The sequence below is a fragment of the Salvelinus namaycush genome, unplaced genomic scaffold, assembly GCF_016432855.1.
Source record: "Salvelinus namaycush isolate Seneca unplaced genomic scaffold, SaNama_1.0 Scaffold1559, whole genome shotgun sequence".
In the NCBI taxonomy this organism is placed as follows: Eukaryota; Metazoa; Chordata; class Actinopteri; order Salmoniformes; family Salmonidae; genus Salvelinus; species Salvelinus namaycush.
In genome coordinates this window covers 42743-60047 of record NW_024058296.1, presented here as the reverse complement: position 1 = coordinate 60047, position 17305 = coordinate 42743, and the positions used below count along the sequence as shown (strand labels likewise).

General features: G+C 39.6%; 7 non-coding genes and 6 pseudogenes across 7 annotated transcripts; all 13 read left to right on the top strand.

Annotated features, from left to right (window-relative positions):
• Positions 1 to 463: 463 nt before the first annotated feature.
• LOC120037066 lies at positions 464 to 582 on the top strand. Its single transcript, XR_005474754.1, has one exon. It is a non-coding gene; the product is annotated as a 5S ribosomal RNA (ribosomal RNA).
• Positions 583 to 1277: 695 nt separating this feature from the next.
• Positions 1278 to 1427, top strand: LOC120037089 (annotated as a pseudogene).
• A 673-nt stretch (positions 1428 to 2100) lies between these two features.
• On the top strand, positions 2101 to 2219 carry LOC120037065. Its single transcript, XR_005474753.1, has one exon. It is a non-coding gene; the product is annotated as a 5S ribosomal RNA (ribosomal RNA).
• A 697-nt stretch (positions 2220 to 2916) lies between these two features.
• On the top strand, positions 2917 to 3066 carry LOC120037087 (annotated as a pseudogene).
• A 677-nt stretch (positions 3067 to 3743) lies between these two features.
• On the top strand, positions 3744 to 3862 carry LOC120037064. Its single transcript, XR_005474752.1, has one exon. It is a non-coding gene; the product is annotated as a 5S ribosomal RNA (ribosomal RNA).
• Positions 3863 to 4559: 697 nt separating this feature from the next.
• Positions 4560 to 4715, top strand: LOC120037092. The gene has a single exon (XR_005474761.1). It is a non-coding gene; the product is annotated as a U1 spliceosomal RNA (small nuclear RNA).
• A 6968-nt stretch (positions 4716 to 11683) lies between these two features.
• Positions 11684 to 11833, top strand: LOC120037086 (annotated as a pseudogene).
• Positions 11834 to 12505: 672 nt separating this feature from the next.
• On the top strand, positions 12506 to 12624 carry LOC120037067. The gene has a single exon (XR_005474755.1). It is a non-coding gene; the product is annotated as a 5S ribosomal RNA (ribosomal RNA).
• A 697-nt stretch (positions 12625 to 13321) lies between these two features.
• LOC120037091 lies at positions 13322 to 13476 on the top strand (annotated as a pseudogene).
• A 671-nt stretch (positions 13477 to 14147) lies between these two features.
• LOC120037063 lies at positions 14148 to 14266 on the top strand. The gene has a single exon (XR_005474751.1). It is a non-coding gene; the product is annotated as a 5S ribosomal RNA (ribosomal RNA).
• A 697-nt stretch (positions 14267 to 14963) lies between these two features.
• Positions 14964 to 15118, top strand: LOC120037094 (annotated as a pseudogene).
• Positions 15119 to 15790: 672 nt separating this feature from the next.
• Positions 15791 to 15909, top strand: LOC120037062. The gene has a single exon (XR_005474750.1). It is a non-coding gene; the product is annotated as a 5S ribosomal RNA (ribosomal RNA).
• A 696-nt stretch (positions 15910 to 16605) lies between these two features.
• LOC120037093 lies at positions 16606 to 16760 on the top strand (annotated as a pseudogene).
• Positions 16761 to 17305: the final 545 nt, after the last annotated feature.

Below are 17305 nucleotides of genomic sequence, written 5' to 3'. Positions count from 1 at the left end.
CGCTGGTACTTCAATCAGAGATAGTTGAGAAGCCACTCTAACCCCCCCCCGGTCATGATGTGTCATGGCGCTTCCAATATGAAATTGTCCATACTACATGCGTTCCTCCTTAGCACAGAACAATGCAATAGGTTTTCAACATCCAGAGCTTTTGTGTATTTATTGTGGCTAGTAGGATAGCTGCATGGGAAACTGTTGCTGATGATGTATTTGTCAGAAGTCATTGTATTTGTCCGTTTTTTTCCCACAAGGCTGAAATATGTGCCCTCGCTTAGAAATGTTTGCAAGTTTGTTTTGTATTTCATCCAACTATCTGTGCTAAAAAGTGATGGCTACAGTATTGTAATTTCTTCCACTTTTTGAGTGAGCCAAAGTTCAAGCTGCTTATCTAATTGGTGAGAATGCAATGTCCTGTTTATCAGACTCACTTTGACTTTATATGGTGTGCCAAGAGATGTCCTTCGCTTACGGCCATACCAGCCTGAATACGCCCGATCTCGTCTGATCTCGGAAGCTAAGCAGGGTCGGGCCTGGTTAGTACTTGGATGGGAGACCGCCTGGGAATACCAGGTGCTGTAAGCCTTTTGTCCACTAGGGGGGGTGGCATTATTTCATCAGCAACACTGCCTTGTAGTAAGCATTTGATGCTGAATTGACTAAATGCAGCTTCTATGGGCTAGTCTCCCCTGCCCTTTTAATACGATCAAAGTTCCTTGTGTTGTCAGGGAGCAACTGCCTTTTATTTATAAGACAAATAAGATATTGTTTACTGAATGCAGCTTGTGTGTGCTCTGTGCTCCCTCGCCCTGTTCAAATGATCAGAGGAAATAATGCTTGGTGAGGAGTGTAACTGGACTGGTGTCTGATGCCCTGTGTTTTCCATGTTGGAATTACAAACCCTTCTTTTTATGGAGTAAATCAAAAGCACAAGAGAATCTGAGATGTTATCGATAATAAATCAATTGGTTTCATGCATTTGTCTGTGTGTGTTATGTGTGTGTCTGAATGTGATTGTATTTCGTCATATCGCAAACATTTGTGATATCAGATAGGTTAAGATATAAAAAGTTATTGGTGATTTTTTCGACAGTGTTGCATGATGGGAATCTAGTGGTTCACTGATATAATCTAGTAAACAAAATAAACTACTTTTTCACTACTCTGTGTGCAAGTGCATTCCTAAACGGCATTTAACGCAGGTCGATGTGATATGATATTATCAGAACACAAAGTGGTTACCGTTAGCGGAAAATGTTGGCACTGGAGAGACTTGCCCTCCACTAAGCAGAAGATATACCGTGATCAAGAAGCTGGTTCACCCGGTGTGGGGCTCAGCCATTCCACTCTGGCTGTGCTGACCCCTTGTGAATTTTCTAAATGTGGGAATCTCAATTGCAAAATTTATGGTAGTGCTCGTTTGCGCTTTACCCTGATGTCTTTGTTAATGATAAACCGTTGCTTGGCGGCAGGCTTAAGGATGACTTGAGTCAACTGACTGTGCTTATGGAGATCTTTGAAGTCAGTTGTGAAGGAGACTTTGTGGACCAATCGAAAGGTGGAAACATTTGTTTGTAGCAAAATATTGTTGGCATTTTGTCAAAACATTATGTTGCGAAATGCAGCATTGTATTTATGCCACGCTGGTACTTCAATCAGGAGATAGTTGAGAAGCCACTCTAACCCCCCCCCCCGGTCATGATGTGTCATGCGCTTCCAATATGAAATTGTCCATACATGCGTTCCTCCTTAGCACAGAACAATGCAATAGGTTTTCAACATCCAGAGCTTTTGTGTATTTATTGTGGCTAGTAGGATAGCTGCATGGGAAACTGTTGCTGATGATGTATTTGTCAGAAGTCATTGTATTTGTCCGTTTTTTCCCACAAGGCTGAAATATGTGCCCTCGCTTAGAAATGTTTGCAAGGTTTGTTTGTATTTCATCCAACTATCTGTGCTAAAAAGTGATGGCTACAGTATATGTAATTTCTTCCACTTTTTGAGTGAGCCAAAGTTCAAGCTGCTTATCTAATTGGTGAGAATGCAATGTCTGTTTATCAGACTCACTTTGACTTTATATGGTGTGCCAAGAGATGCACCTTTGCTTACGGCCATACCAGCCTGAATACGCCCGATCTCGTCTGATCTCGGAAGCTAAGCAGGGTCGGGCCTGGTTAGTACTTGGATGGGAGACCGCCTGGGAATACCAGGTGCTGTAAGCCTTTTGTCCACTAGGGGGTGTGGCATTATTTCATCAGCAACACTGCCTTGTAGTAAGCATTTGATGCTGAATTGACTAAATGCAGCTTCTATGGGCTAGTCTCCCCTGCCCTTTTAATACGATCAAAGTTCCTTGTGTTGTCAGGGAGCAACTGCCTTTTATTTATAAGACAAATAAGAATATTGTTACTGAATGCAGCTTGTGTGTGCTCTGTGCTCCCTCGCCCTGTTCAAATGATCAAAGGAAATAATGCTGGTGAGGAGTGGAACTGGACTGGTGTCTGATGGCCCTGTGTTTTCCATGTTGGAATTACAACCCTTCTTTTATGGAGTAAATCAAAAGCACAAGAGAATCTGAGATGTTATCGATAATAAATCAATTGGTTTCATGCATTTGTCTGTGTGTGTGTGTGTGTGTGTGTCTGAATGTGATTGTATTTCGTCATATCGCAAACATTTGTGATATCAGATAGGTTAAGATATTAAAAAGTAATTGGTGATTTTTTCGACAGTGTTGCATGATGGGAATCTAGTGGTTCACTGATATAATCTAGTAAACAAAATAAACTACTTTTTCACTACTCTGTGTGCAAGTGCATTCCTAAACGGCATTTAACGCAGGTCGATGTGATATGATATTATCAGAACACAAAGTGGTTACCGTTAGCGGAAAATGTTGGCACTGGAGAGACTTGCCCTCCACTAAGCAGAAGATATACCGTGATCAAGAAGCTGGTTCACCCGGTGTGGGGCTCAGCCATTCCACTCTGGCTGTGCTGACCCCTTGTGAATTTTCTAAATGTGGGAATCTCAATTGCAAAATTTATGGTAGTGCTCGTTTGCGCTTTATCCCTGATGTCTATTGTTAATGATAAACCGTTGCTTGGCGGCAGGCTTAAGGATGACTTGAGTCAACTGACTGTGCTTATGGAGATCTTTGAAGTCAGTTGTGAAGGAGACTTTGTGGACCAATCGAAAGGTGGAAACATTTGTTTGTAGCAAAATATTGTTGGCATTTTGTCAAAACATTATGTTGCGAAATGCAGCATTGTATTTATGCCACGCTGGTACTTCAATCAGGAGATAGTTGAGAAGCCACTCTAACCCCCCCCACCCCGGTCATGATGTGTCATGCGCTTCCAATATGAAATTGTCCATACATGCGTTCCTCCTTAGCACAGAACAATGCAATAGGTTTTCAACATCCAGAGCTTTTGTGTATTTATTGTGGCTAGTAGGATAGCTGCATGGGAAACTGTTGCTGATGATGTATTTGTCAGAAGTCATTGTATTTGTCCGTTTTTTCCCACAAGGCTGAAATATGTGCCCTCGCTTAGAAATGTTTGCAAGGTTTGTTTGTATTTCATCCAACTATCTGTGCTAAAAAGTGATGGCTACAGTATATGTAATTTCTTCCACTTTTTGAGTGAGCCAAAGTTCAAGCTGCTTATCTAATTGGTGAGAATGCAATGTCTGTTTATCAGACTCACTTTGACTTTATATGGTGTGCCAAGAGATGCACCTTCGCTTACGGCCATACCAGCCTGAATACGCCCGATCTCGTCTGATCTCGGAAGCTAAGCAGGGTCGGGCCTGGTTAGTACTTGGATGGGAGACCGCCTGGGAATACCAGGTGCTGTAAGCCTTTTGTCCACTAGGGGGTGTGGCATTATTTCATCAGCAACACTGCCTTGTAGTAAGCATTTGATGCTGAATTGACTAAATGCAGCTTCTATGGGCTAGTCTCCCCTGCCCTTTTAATACGATCAAAGTTCCTTGTGTTGTCAGGGAGCAACTGCCTTTTATTTATAAGACAAATAAGAATATTGTTACTGAATGCAGCTTGTGTGTGCTCTGTGCTCCCTCGCCCTGTTCAAATGATCAAAGGAAATAATGCTGGTGAGGAGTGGAACTGGACTGGTGTCTGATGGCCCTGTGTTTTCCATGTTGGAATTACAACCCTTCTTTTATGGAGTAAATCAAAAGCACAAGAGAATCTGAGATGTTATCGATAATAAATCAATTGGTTTCATGCATTTGTCTGTGTGTGTGTGTGTGTGTGTGTCTGAATGTGATTGTATTTCGTCATATCGCAAACATTTGTGATATCAGATAGGTTAAGATATTAAAAAGTAATTGGTGATTTTTTCGACAGTGTTGCATGATGGGAATCTAGTGGTTCACTGATATAATCTAGTAAACAAAATAAACTACTTTTTCACTACTCTGTGTGCAAGTGCATTCCTAAACGGCATTTAACGCAGGTCGATGTGATATGATATTATCAGAACACAAAGTGGTTACCGTTAGCGGAAAATGTTGGCACTGGAGAGACTTGCCCTCCACTAAGCAGAAGATATACCGTGATCAAGAAGCTGGTTCACCCGGTGTGGGGCTCAGCCATTCCACTCTGGCTGTGCTGTGCTGACCCCTTGTGAATTTTCCTAAATGTGGGAATCTCAATTGCAAAATTTATGGTAGTGCTCGTTTGCGCTTTATCCTGATGTCTATGTTAATGATAAACCGTTGCTTGGCGGCAGGCTTAAGGATGACTTGAGTCAACTGACTGTGCTTATGGAGATCTTTGAAGTCAGTTGTGAAGGAGACTTTGTGGACCAATCGAAAGGTGGAAACATTTGTTTGTAGCAAAATATTGTTGGCATTTTGTCAAAACATTATGTTGCGAAATGCAGCATTGTATTTATGCCACGCTGGTACTTCAATCAGGAGATAGTTGAGAAGCCACTCTAACCCCCCCCACCCCGGTCATGATGTGTCATGCGCTTCCAATATGAAATTGTCCATACATGCGTTCCTCCTTAGCACAGAACAATGCAATAGGTTTTCAACATCCAGAGCTTTTGTGTATTTATTGTGGCTAGTAGGATAGCTGCATGGGAAACTGTTGCTGATGATGTATTTGTCAGAAGTCATTGTATTTGTCCGTTTTTTCCCACAAGGCTGAAATATGTGCCCTCGCTTAGAAATGTTTGCAAGGTTTGTTTGTATTTCATCCAACTATCTGTGCTAAAAAGTGATGGCTACAGTATATGTAATTTCTTCCACTTTTTGAGTGAGCCAAAGTTCAAGCTGCTTATCTAATTGGTGAGAATGCAATGTCTGTTTATCAGACTCACTTTGACTTTATATGGTGTGCCAAGAGATGTACCTTCGCTTACGGCCATACCAGCCTGAATACGCCCATCCTGATTGGAGAAGTGACGACAGGTGCGAGTGTCTGAGCTGTGAGTGAGTGTTTGCTGGAGAGTGTTTGCTCGAGAGCTATTTTTGTTAATTAATTGGTTTTTGCAATATAATTTATTATTTTCTTCAGTTGAATAGTTTAAAGTTTGGTTAGTCTTCCCCCTTGCAGGTTTTCTGCTTGGGGGAGAGCCTTTTTTGGACCCATTTTTTGATATATTATGACGGACAACATGGCAACGACAAACGGAATGGAAAAGGACAACGAAAATGCGCAACGGAAGAAAAATGAAGATAAAGAAAGAATGAAATATGGAAAAGAATACACGGTGGCAATTGAGTTGGAAGGAGAAGACAAAGTGACGACAATGGAACTACTAAGAGCAATTAAGGAGGTGTGTGGAGAGGTGGTGGGATGCCGAATGAAAGGAGAAAAGAAGTATGAAGTTACGATGAGGAATGAAAAAGGAAAAGAACGGCTAATGGATGGAATACGAATAAAGGACACCAAGATACTGGCGAGAGATATTAATGTGAAGGAAGTGGTGGTGTCGTTCATGAATCTGCCTGTATACATGGAAGACAGTGCTATATTGGGCAAGCTATGTAGCTGGGGTGTATCAGCAGTCTCTGAAATCAGGAGGAGAGTTTGGCCAGGCACCGATATAGCAGATGGCACGAGATACTGCAAAGTCAAATTCACTGATACTGTGAAATCACTGCCGTACTCTACAAAGTTTGATACGCTTGAAGGTGGAGAGTACTTTAGAGTCATGCATGATAAGCAGGTCAGAGTTTGTAGGCTTTGTATTCAGCCTGGGCATATTGTGAAGGACTGCCCTGAATTTAAATGTTATAAGTGCGGGAAGCAAGGGCATTATGCAAGAGAATGTGTAGGTGGAAAGGAAAGGGCATTTTGCGAAGGATGTCGCATGAGTGACGAGTGCAACTGACGAGTGCAAATGTGGAGAGGTTGTGAATGAGGAGGGGAGCCAGGATCTTTTTGTGGAGGCTGATGTATCACCCCGAGTAGAAGAAGACGATGGAGGAGAAGACGTGGTGGAGGGAGGAGAGACGGAGAAAAGAAGAGGGGAAAAGATGGAACAGAAGACGGAGGAAATAGGAGGCAGTATGGATTCAGAGATAAGAAGAGGGAGTTTTCAGGAGGAGGACGGGAGTGGGATGGGTGGAGGCACTGGGGACTCACAGTTTTTGGGGGGGGCCTCGGGCTATGTGGGTGCTTCGGAAGGAGGTGAAGTGGAGGGGAGTGGGATGCTGACAACTATACAGGAGACGCAAATGGATACAAGCAGCACAACAGGCACAGGAAAGAAGAATTCGAGTTGGTTGGAAGAGATGGATTTAGAGGCAATTTCAGATTCAGAAGACATGGAAAAGATTGATAGAGCAAGGGTAAGCTACAGGAAGAGGAAAGTGGCGTTGGAGGTGAAAAAGGACGAAAAAGGAAGAAAACATGACAAAAGGTAGAGGAAAATGAGAAAATATATTTTCTTATTATTATTTATTGGAATGGTTAATTGTATGTCAATCAATGCGAATGGTTTAAGAACAATGGAAAAATTTCAAAGAATAGTTCAAATGAAGAATTCGGATATTTTATGCCTGCAAGAAACACATTGGGACAATGTATGTATTTTAGAAGTAAAAAAAATATGGAGAGATTTTATTTTTGTTAACAATGGCAGGGGGAATTCAAGTGGGGTTGCTATTTTATTGAGGAAGGATGTAGTGGATAATGTGAAACAGATATATAATGATAATAATGGGAGGATTTTAATTGTAGATTTTGAATATATGAGTAGGGTTTTTAGAATTATAAATATTTATGCGCCTAATACTGAAATAGAGCGCAAAGATTTATTTTTAGAAATAGGGAAATGGTGTGAGGAAAACTGTATTGTAGTTGGGGATTTTAATGTTAAAATGGATAGACTGGATATGACAAGAGGAGCTATTTTTAGAAGTGATGTATCTAGGGGGGTTTTAAAGAAGATGATGTTAGAAAAAGGAATAATTGATATATGGAGAGAGGAAAATCCAGAAAAAAGAGAATTTTCTAGAAGGCAGGTGGTTTTAGGGGATTTGAAACAAACGAGGATAGATCTGGTTTTAGTAAAAGAAGGTTTAAGGAATTTTATGAAAGATATTAAGTATGTTTTTACAACTTTTAGTGATCATGCAGGTTTAACATTTTCAGTGGGATTAGATAAGGAAAGAACAGGGGGTGGAATATGGTGTATGAATGCAGGGTATTTGGGAGATGAGGAATATGGGAAACAACTTAAATCTTTGATAGCATGTGAAATGGAGGATAAGCAGAAAGAGAATGATAAGTGTTCATGGTGGGATAAGGTTAAGGAAAAAATAAAAGTTTTTAGTATAGGATATGCAAGGAAAAAGAGAGGTAGGATGAAAAGAGAAGAAAATGAGTTGAGGGCTAAATTGGATAAAGAAATGAGGAAGTGTGACAGTGAACCTAATTATAATATAGGAAAGTTTTTGGAATTAAAAGCACAATTGACTAAATATGAAATAGATAAGTGTAAGGGTGCAATTATAAGAAGTAAGGCAAAGTATGTTTTGGAGGGGGAGAAATGTACTTCATTTTTTCTTGGTTTAGAGAAGAATAAACAGAGGAGAACATATATTAGAGAGATCGAAAATATAAAGGGGGAAGTTGTCAATGATTATGTAGAGGTTTTAGAAACAGTGCAGAATTTTTATAAGGATTTATTTAAGAAAGGGGAGGTGGATGAGGGGTGTGTAAAGGAGATATTGGATAGTGTGGATGTGCAAATTAATGTAGAGGATAAACAAATGTGTGATGGGAAGATAACATTGACTGAAGTTAAAGATGCGATTAAGGGTTTACAAGTAAATAAGAGTCCTGGAGTAGATGGAATAATTGCAGAGTTTTATAAAATATATGCCAGTTTTTTAGCACCTATTTTATTGGAAGTTTATCAATATATGGAGGATAATGATAGTATTTCTGAATCTATGGTGACAGGGCTGATAACGATTTTATATAAAAATAAGGGGAGTAAATTAAAATTGGAGAATTATAGGCCAATTAGTTTATTAAATTCGGATTATAAGATTTTAGCAAAGATACTGGCAAATAGAATGAAGCAAGTTTTAAATGATATTATAGCACCTACACAGAATTATAGTGTGCCTGGTAGAGATATTGCGGATACAATTAATACAATTAGAGATGTGATAAATAAAATGAATCATGATAAGATGGGGGGAATTGTTTTAAGCATAGATTTAAATAAAGCTTTTGATAGGGTGGAACATGATTTTATGTTTAGGGTAATGGATAAATATGGTTTTGGTAATAGAATAATAGGATGGATAAAATTATTATATAAGAAGGCAAAAAGTAGGGTGAAATGTAATGGGGTTTTAACCGATTCTTTTATTCTTGAGAGATCTGTAAGACAGGGGTGTCCTTTATCAGCTTTATTATTCGTTTTATCGGTAGAACCTTTAGCAGCATTTCTTAAAAGAGATAATCTTATAAATTGTGTAGAGACTCCGCAAGGAGGTTTTAGTTTGATACATCAATACGCAGATGATACCACTATAACAGTTAGAGATGAGGGTAGTGTAAAAAGGGTGATGGAGTGTTTTAAAGTATATGGACAAGCATCGGGTGCAAAGGTTAACATGGAGAAGTCAGTAGTAATGTATATTGGGAAGATTAATGAGGGGAATTTTCCTTTTAAAGTGGTTAAAGATTATTTTAAGGTATTAGGAGTGTTTTTAGGGGTGAAAGAAATGGAAGCTAGGGATTTGACATGGAGTGGTGTAATAAATAAAGTTAGAAAGGTGGTAAATATGTGGAGGGGGAGGTCTTTGAAATTAAAAGGGAAAGTAATTGTCATAAATTCATTGTTGATGTCAATATTTATTTATGTAATGAATGTTTTAGATATGCCAGAATGGGTTTTATCTGAAATGAATAAAATTGTAGTTGATTTTTTATGGGAAGGGAAGGGGGTGAGAATAGCTTTTAAAACTTTGATTGCAGGTTATGAGGAGGGGGGTTTGAAGTTGGTAGATTTAAGTGTAAGGAAAACAGCAATTAGAGTAAAAATGGTACGGAAATATTTATTTGGTGAATTGGATTATGGGTGGAAAAGGTTTTTTAAAGAGTATTTGCAGGAGGTTGGGAGGATGGGGGACAATGGTTTATTGATGAGTATGAAGAAGGAAATGTTAGGTAATATACCTTTGTTTTACAGAGAAGTGTTTGAGGCTTGGGGGCGGTTTTTACCAAATATTTATTATGAATGTACCAGTTTAGAAAATATTTTAAATCAGCCGATATTTTTAAATCCAAAGATAAAGTGCAATAATATGATGTTGTTTTGTAAATATTTTATGAGGGCTGGGATGAGGCAGATAGGTGACATAGCATATGAGGTAATTCCTGGGTTTCTTCCATTTCAGGCTATATATGACAATGTGGTTGAAGTAGATGAAGAAATAAGTAAAACTACTGTGGAGAATATGTACAAGAAAATATTAGGATGTATTCCCGGGGAGTGGGTGATTTTAATAAACAAAGAGGTGGTCAAAAGATCTAGGGCTTTACCAGTTTTATATTATGAAAGTAATGGGGAGAAACATGATTTATCAGGTCTAAAAGTTAAAATGGTTTATAGAAAATGTATTTTAAAAGAGATAAAAAGTCCTGCTGCGGAGAAAGTGTGGTCTAGGGTGTTTCCAAACATGGATGTAAAATCAATATGGAAGAATGTAAATGTAAAATATAATTTTATAGAATGTGAAGACAATGATTTTAAATTGAAACATAATAGGATTTTTACAAATGTGGTTTTGCATCAAATAAATAGGGATATTAAAAGAGAATGTGATATTTGTGGTACGGGGGTGGAAAATTTGATGCACTTTTTTATTGAATGTAGTAGGTTGAAAGATTTTCATGAGTTTTTAAAAGGACTTTTAGTAAAACATTGGGGAGAAGAGATTTTTACTGGGGTGGAGTGGAGGAGGTTGTTTCTTTTTGGTTTAAATGGGAAAAGTAAAGTTTTAAATATTAATTTGGTGAATTTTGTAATAAGTCATGCTAGATATGCGATAAGATTAAGAAGGAATTTAGGTCATTATGAAGGGAAAATTGTGAGTGTGGAAGGTTTTTTTAGGAGCATATTAGAGAGAGATATAGAGATAATATATAGATACGGTGGAGGAAATTTTGAAAAATTGTTTGTGTGGGGGAGTACTTTTATTGAAATTCTGTCAAATGGGAAACTTGTATTTCATTATTAAGTGGATGATTGTTTTTTAATAGGTTTTATTTTATTTATTTTTGATTTTTTGATTTTGTAAAAGGATGAATTGTTCATCCTTTTTTATTATTGATTGAATGTTGTAAATATTATGTGTTTTTTCATAATAAAAGATAAAAAAAAAAAAAATACGCCCGATCTCGTCTGATCTCGGAAGCTAAGCAGGGTCGGGCCTGGTTAGTACTTGGATGGGAGACCGCCTGGGAATACCAGGTGCTGTAAGCCTTTTGTCCACTAGGGGGTGTGGCATTATTTCATCAGCAACACTGCCTTGTAGTAAGCATTTGATGCTGAATTGACTAAATGCAGCTTCTATGGGCTAGTCTCTCCTGCCCTTTTAATACGATCAAAGTTCCTTGTGTTGTCAGGGAGCAACTGCCTTTTATTTATAAGACAAATAAGAATATTGTTACTGAATGCAGCTTGTGTGTGCTCTGTGCTCCCTCGCCCTGTTCAAATGATCAAAGGAAATAATGCTGGTGAGGAGTGGAACTGGACTGGTGTCTGATGGCCCTGTGTTTTCCATGTTGGAATTACAACCCTTCTTTTATGGAGTAAATCAAAAGCACAAGAGAATCTGAGATGTTATCGATAATAAATCAATTGGTTTCATGCATTTGTCTGTGTGTGTGTGTGTGTGTGTCTGAATGTGATTGTATTTCGTCATATCGCAAACATTTGTGATATCAGATAGGTTAAGATATTAAAAAGTAATTGGTGATTTTTTCGACAGTGTTGCATGATGGGAATCTAGTGGTTCACTGATATAATCTAGTAAACAAAATAAACTACTTTTTCACTACTCTGTGTGCAAGTGCATTCATAAACGGCATTTAACGCAGGTCGATGTGATATGATATTATCAGAACACAAAGTGGTTACCGTTAGCGGAAAATGTTGGCACTGGAGAGACTTGCCCTCCACTAAGCAGAAGATATACCGTGATCAAGAAGCTGGTTCACCTGGTGTGGGGCTCAGCCATTCCACTCTGGCTGTGCTGACCCCTTGTGAATTTTCTAAACGTGGGAATCTCAATTGCAAAATTTATGGTAGTGCTCGTTTGCGCTTTACCCTGATGTCTTTGTTAATGATAAACCGTTGCTTGGCGGCAGGCTTAAGGATGACTTGAGTCAACTGACTGTGCTTATGGAGATCTTTGAAGTCAGTTGTGAAGGAGAGTTTGTGGACCAATCGAAAGGTGGAAACATTTGTTTGTAGCAAAATATTGTTGGCATTTTGTCAAAACATTATGTTGCGAAATGCAGCATTGTATTTATGCCACGCTGGTACTTCAATCAGGAGATAGTTGAGAAGCCACTCTAACCCCCCCCCCGGTCATGATGTGTCATGCGCTTCCAATATGAAATTGTCCATACATGCGTTCCTCCTTAGCACAGAACAATGCAATAGGTTTTCAACATCCAGAGCTTTTGTGTATTTATTGTGGCTAGTAGGATAGCTGCATGGGAAACTGTTGCTGATGATGTATTTGTCAGAAGTCATTGTATTTGTCCGTTTTTTCCCACAAGGCTGAAATATGTGCCCTCGCTTAGAAATGTTTGCAAGGTTTGTTTGTATTTCATCCAACTATCTGTGCTAAAAAGTGATGGCTACAGTATATGTAATTTCTTCCACTTTTTGAGTGAGCCAAAGTTCAAGCTGCTTATCTAATTGGTGAGAATGGAATGTCTGTTTATCAGACTCACTTTGACTTTATATGGTGTGCCAAGAGATGCACCTTCGCTTACGGCCATACCAGCCTGAATACGCCCGATCTCGTCTGATCTCGGAAGCTAAGCAGGGTCGGGCCTGGTTAGTACTTGGATGGGAGACCGCCTTGGAATACCAGGTGCTGTAAGCCTTTTGTCCACTAGGGGGTGTGGCATTATTTCATCAGCAACACTGCCTTGTAGTAAGCATTTGATGATGAATTGACTAAATGCAGCTTCTATGGGCTAGTCTCCCCTGCCCTTTTAATACGATCAAAGTTCCTTGTGTTGTCAGTGAGCAACTGCCTTTTATTTATAAGACAAATAAGAATATTGTTACTGAATGCAGCTTGTGTGTGCTCTGTGCTCCCTCGCCCTGTTCAAATGATCAAAGGAAATAATGCTGGTGAGGAGTGGAACTGGACTGGTGTCTGATGGCCCTGTGTTTTCCATGTTGGAATTACAACCCTTCTTTTATGGAGTAAATCAAAAGCACAAGAGAATCTGAGATGTTATCGATAATAAATCAATTGGTTTCATGCATTTGTCTGTGTGTGTGTGTGTGTGTGTGTCTGAATGTGATTGTATTTCGTCATATCGCAAACATTTGTGATATCAGATAGGTTAAGATATTAAAAAGTAATTGGTGATTTTTTCGACAGTGTTGCATGATGGGAATCTAGTGGTTCACTGATATAATCTAGTAAACAAAATAAACTACTTTTTCACTACTCTGTGTGCAAGTGCATTCCTAAACGGCATTTAACGCAGGTCGATGTGATATGATATTATCAGAACACAAAGTGGTTACCGTTAGCTGAAAATGTTGGCACTGGAGAGACTTGCCCTCCACTAAGCAGAAGATATACCGTGATCAAGAAGCTGGTTCACCCGGTGTGGGGCTCAGCCATTCCACTCTGGCTGTGCTGACCCGACCCCTTGTGAATTTTCCAAATGTGGGAATCTCAATTGCAAAATTTATGGTAGTGCTCGTTTGCGCTTTATCCTGATGTCTATGTTAATGATAAACCGTTGCTTGGCGGCAGGCTTAAGGATGACTTGAGTCAACTGACTGTGCTTATGGAGATCTTTGAAGTCAGTTGTGAAGGAGACTTTGTGGACCAATCGAAAGGTGGAAACATTTGTTTGTAGCAAAATATTGTTGGCATTTTGTCAAAACATTATGTTGCGAAATGCAGCATTGTATTTATGCCACGCTGGTACTTCAATCAGGAGATAGTTGAGAAGCCACTCTAACCCCCCCCCGGTCATGATGTGTCATGCGCTTCCAATATGAAATTGTCCATACATGCGTTCCTCCTTAGCACAGAACAATGCAATAGGTTTTCAACATCCAGAGCTTTTGTGTATTTATTGTGGCTAGTAGGATAGCTGCATGGGAAACTGTTGCTGATGATGTATTTGTCAGAAGTCATTGTATTTGTCCGTTTTTTCCCACAAGGCTGAAATATGTGCCCTCGCTTAGAAATGTTTGCAAGGTTTGTTTGTATTTCATCCAACTATCTGTGCTAAAAAGTGATGGCTACAGTATTTGTAATTTCTTCCACTTTTTGAGTGAGCCAAAGTTCAAGCTGCTTATCTAATTGGTGAGAATGCAATGTCTGTTTATCAGACTCACTTTGACTTTATATGGTGTGCCAAGAGATGCACCTTTGCTTACGGCCATACCAGCCTGAATACGCCCGATCTCGTCTGATCTCGGAAGCTAAGCAGGGTCGGGCCTGGTTAGTACTTGGATGGGAGACCGCCTGGGAATACCAGGTGCTGTAAGCCTTTTGTCCACTAGGGGGTGTGGCATTATTTCATCAGCAACACTGCCTTGTAGTAAGCATTTGATGCTGAATTGACTAAATGCAGCTTCTATGGGCTAGTCTCCCCTGCCCTTTTAATACGATCAAAGTTCCTTGTGTTGTCAGGGAGCAACTGCCTTTTATTTATAAGACAAATAAGAATATTGTTACTGAATGCAGCTTGTGTGTGCTCTGTGCTCCCTCGCCCTGTTCAAATGATCAAAGGAAATAATGCTGGTGAGGAGTGGAACTGGACTGGTGTCTGATGGCCCTGTGTTTTCCATGTTGGAATTACAACCCTTCTTTTATGGAGTAAATCAAAAGCACAAGAGAATCTGAGATGTTATCGATAATAAATCAATTGGTTTCATGCATTTGTCTGTGTGTGTGTGTGTGTGTGTGTCTGAATGTGATTGTATTTCGTCATATCGCAAACATTTGTGATATCAGATAGGTTAAGATATTAAAAAGTAATTGGTGATTTTTTCGACAGTGTTGCATGATGGGAATCTAGTGGTTCACTGATATAATCTAGTAAACAAAATAAACTACTTTTTCACTACTCTGTGTGCAAGTGCATTCCTAAACGGCATTTAACGCAGGTCGATGTGATATGATATTATCAGAACACAAAGTGGTTACCGTTAGCGGAAAATGTTGGCACTGGAGAGACTTGCCCTCCACTAAGCAGAAGATATACCGTGATCAAGAAGCTGGTTCACCCGGTGTGGGGCTCAGCCATTCCACTCTGGCTGTGCTGTGCTGACCCCTTGTGAATTTTCTAAATGTGGGAATCTCAATTGCAAAATTTATGGTAGTGCTCGTTTGCGCTTTATCCTGATGTCTATGTTAATGATAAACCGTTGCTTGGCGGCAGGCTTAAGGATGACTTGAGTCAACTGACTGTGCTTATGGAGATCTTTGAAGTCAGTTGTGAAGGAGACTTTGTGGACCAATCGAAAGGTGGAAACATTTGTTTGTAGCAAAATATTGTTGGCATTTTGTCAAAACATTATGTTGCGAAATGCAGCATTGTATTTATGCCACGCTGGTACTTCAATCAGGAGATAGTTGAGAAGCCACTCTAACCCCCCCCCCGGTCATGATGTGTCATGCGCTTCCAATATGAAATTGTCCATACATGCGTTCCTCCTTAGCACAGAACAATGCAATAGGTTTTCAACATCCAGAGCTTTTGTGTATTTATTGTGGCTAGTAGGATAGCTGCATGGGAAACTGTTGCTGATGATGTATTGGTCAGAAGTCATTGTATTTGTCCGTTTTTTCCCACAAGGCTGAAATATGTGCCCTCGCTTAGAAATGTTTGCAAGGTTTGTTTGTATTTCATCCAACTATCTGTGCTAAAAAGTGATGGCTACAGTATATGTAATTTCTTCCACTTTTTGAGTGAGCCAAAGTTCAAGCTGCTTATCTAATTGGTGAGAATGCAATGTCTGTTTATCAGACTCACTTTGACTTTATATGGTGTGCCAAGAGATGCAACTTTGCTTACGGCCATACCAGCCTGAATACGCCCGATCTCGTCTGATCTCGGAAGCTAAGCAGGGTCGGGCCTGGTTAGTACTTGGATGGGAGACCGCCTGGGAATACCAGGTGCTGTAAGCCTTTTGTCCACTAGGGGTGTGGCATTATTTCATCAGCAACACTGCCTTGTAGTAAGCATTTGATGCTGAATTGACTAAATGCATCTTCTATGGGCTAGTCTCCCCTGCCCTTTTAATACGATCAAAGTTCCTTGTGTTGTCAGGGAGCAACTGCCTTTTATTTATAAGACAAATAAGAATATTGTTACTGAATGCAGCTTGTGTGTGCTCTGTGCTCCCTCGCCCTGTTCAAATGATCAAAGGAAATAATGCTGGTGAGGAGTGGAACTGGACTGGTGTCTGATGGCCCTGTGTTTTCCATGTTGGAATTACAACCCTTCTTTTATGGAGTAAATCAAAAGCACAAGAGAATCTGAGATGTTATCGATAATAAATCAATTGGTTTCATGCATTTGTCTGTGTGTGTGTGTGTGTGTGTGTCTGAATGTGATTGTATTTCGTCATATCGCAAACATTTGTGATATCAGATAGGTTAAGATATTAAAAAGTAATTGGTGATTTTTTCGACAGTGTTGCATGATGGGAATCTAGTGGTTCACTGATATAATCTAGTAAACAAAATAAACTACTTTTTCACTACTCTGTGTGCAAGTGCATTCCTAAACGGCATTTAACGCAGGTCGATGTGATATGATATTATCAGAACACAAAGTGGTTACCGTTAGCGGAAAATGTTGGCACTGGAGAGACTTGCCCTCCACTAAGCAGAAGATATACCGTGATCAAGAAGCTGGTTCACCCGGTGTGGGGCTCAGCCATTCCACTCTGGCTGTGCTGTGCTGACCCCTTGTGAATTTTCTAAATGTGGGAATCTCAATTGCAAAATTTATGGTAGTGCTCGTTTGCGCTTTATCCTGATGTCTATGTTAATGATAAACCGTTGCTTGGCGGCAGGCTTAAGGATGACTTGAGTCAACTGACTGTGCTTATGGAGATCTTTGAAGTCAGTTGTGAAGGAGACTTTGTGGACCAATCGAAAGGTGGAAACATTTGTTTGTAGCAAAATATTGTTGGCATTTTGTCAAAACATTATGTTGCGAAATGCAGCATTGTATTTATGCCACGCTGGTACTTCAATCAGGAGATAGTTGAGAAGCCACTCTAACCCCCCCCACCCCGGTCATGATGTGTCATGCGCTTCCAATATGAAATTGTCCATACATGCGTTCCTCCTTAGCACAGAACAATGCAATAGGTTTTCAACATCCAGAGCTTTTGTGTATTTATTGTGGCTAGTAGGATAGCTGCATGGGAAACTGTTGCTGATGATGTATTTGTCAGAAGTCATTGTATTTGTCCGTTTTTTCCCACAAGGCTGAAATATGTGCCCTCGCTTAGAAATGTTTGCAAGGTTTGTTTGTATTTCATCCAACTATCTGTGCTAAAAAGTGATGGCT